Source organism: Echinops telfairi, unplaced genomic scaffold (assembly GCF_000313985.2).
Source record: "Echinops telfairi isolate 266 unplaced genomic scaffold, ASM31398v2 ScPeMD7_7469;HRSCAF=8507_1, whole genome shotgun sequence".
Taxonomy (NCBI): domain Eukaryota; kingdom Metazoa; phylum Chordata; class Mammalia; order Afrosoricida; family Tenrecidae; genus Echinops; species Echinops telfairi.
In genome coordinates this window covers 77,079,202-77,081,469 of record NW_022111373.1, presented here as the reverse complement: position 1 = coordinate 77,081,469, position 2,268 = coordinate 77,079,202, and positions in this window count along the sequence as shown.

Sequence of the window (2,268 nt, the reverse complement as noted above, 5' to 3'; positions counted from 1 at the left end):
GCTGCGGTCGAGGTTTTCCCAGCACACGCCGGCGTTAGTTCACGACCCCCAGGCAGCAGAAGGAAATACTGTCCTGTCCTGCACCGTCCTCCCCACTGTTAGGTTTGAGCCCCTTGTTGCAGCCATGGGCCAGTCCACCTTGTCAAGGCTTCCTCTCTTTCGCTGCACCTCTCCTTTATTGAGCATGCCATGCTTCTCTCCGGACCGGTCTCTCCCGCCTGCACGTCATAATGACACTATAGGACGGAGTAGAACCGCCCCACATGGTTTTCAGGGATTCGGTCTGGGCAGAAGCAAACTGCCACATCTGTCCCCAGCCGAGCAACTGGTGCGGTCCAATCACTGACCCTGCGCCACCAGCCTCTCCTTTTGTCTATTAGCCAGCAAAATTCTCACTCGGGACAGGTGGAAGTCATGTCTGGGTAAGGACAAAGGCTCAGGTCCAACAGGAGCAGGCGTGGCTCCAGCACCCCTTTCCCCTAAAAGGTCCTTCCTGTGATCCAAGCCCTAGAAGGCCCTGTCAGCTAGGCACCAACCTTGGGCCATTAGGGGCCCTGCCAGTGTTCTTGCTGCTCATTGGTCAGCACACTGCGGTCTAGTCTCTCCGCCCGTCAATCAACGGAAGCATGCATGGCAGCCTGCTTGGAGCAGAAGCCGGGGTGCTGGACAGCCGCCTCTCTTTGGCTGTCGGGGAACTCTCAAGTCTGCCTCTGTCTCTGCTGCCCGCACCGATGCCAGCAAGGGCTCACCTGGCTTCACGCTGTGTCTTTGGGTTCAAATCTTCACACTGGAAACTGACCTGAGCCCGCTGGTCCCCCAGCAGTGGCTGGGGCCTTCATTCGGTGGTGGCCTCTCTCGCTCCACTCTTGCTCCCAGCTTGTTGTATCAGCTACTGAAAGCCAGTCCGCGGCCCCGTTTTGTCAAAGTTGGTCCACAGAAAAGGAAACACCCTCAGCGCGAGGGACTGACCACAGGGGTGCGACCCGGAGCTCCGACATCGCTGTGAAGATGGCGCCGGACCGGGCAGTGTTTGCTTCGGCTGTACATAGATAGGGTCGCTATGGGTCGGAACCTCACAGCAACAACAGTCCCCAAGGGCAGGAGTCCCTGGGTGGTGAAAACAGTAAGCACGTTTGGCTACTAACGGAAAGGTTGGAAGTTCCAGTCCACTCAGTCGGCTGGTGGAAAGCCAGCCACGGAACCCCAGGGCAGCACAGCTCGGCTCCGACACACGCGGGCTCTTCCTGAGTCGGGTCAGACTGGGCGCAATTGGCTTTTTCTCCACCAGGCAGGTGACCGGGAAAGGACCCATAAGCCTGCCGTGCGGCTCCCCCAGGGCCCGGCCGGCCTCTTGCCCAGGGCGCCGGGCGGGGAGAGATGATGGGAGGAGCTGCAGCCGGGGCTCTCCCAGCAGCCAGGAGGTCTTCTTTCCCCCGACTTTTCAAAATTTGGCTTTTTCCCTCTCAACCCGTATTCTGATCTCAGAGATCTCGCAGGGCTGGTTCTGGAGCGCCCCAACAAAGGGAGTCTCGCCAGGAAGGGAATCTCGCGCAGGAGGTGGGGGAGAGGGGGGCTGGGTCCCAGGGTCGACTCAGTGTGGTTACAGTAGGCTGCAGCGCGTTCAGGGTGCCAGAGCCTTATGGAAAAGTCCGAAGCGGTGCGAGAATGGTCCCAATGTGACAGCGACACGAAGCGAGCACCAGAAAGCCCAGAGCTGCTGTTCTCCAGTCCGGGCTGACTCGTGGCAATGGGATGGGACAGAACGAACCACTCCCTCTGCGTCCTGAGACGAAATCTCTTCTTTCTTTCTTTCTTTTTTTTAAGTTCACTTTATTGGGAGCTCTTACAGCTCTTATAATAATCCATCTATCCATTGTATCAAGCATATTTGTACATCTGTTACCATCATTATTTCCAAAACATTTTCTACTTGAGGCCTGGGTCTCCATTTCTAACCTCTATTAATGGCAACATATGTACAAGTGTGCTTAATACAATTGAATGATGGGTTGTTCTAAAAATTTTAAGAGCCCCCCCCCAATAAAATGATTATTAAAGATAAATAAATAAATAAAAACATTCTTTTCTTTTTGAACTCCTTGACATCAGCTCCCCATTACCACTGTACCCCATAGCACTGTACCCCCCAGGAACCCTTATTCTACTTGATGTCCCTATAGCTGCATCAACCCTTGGTTCCATAAACAGAAAAACATATAACAATGACATAGCACACCTGAGATAAATCCCAATATGAACAAATTAAAA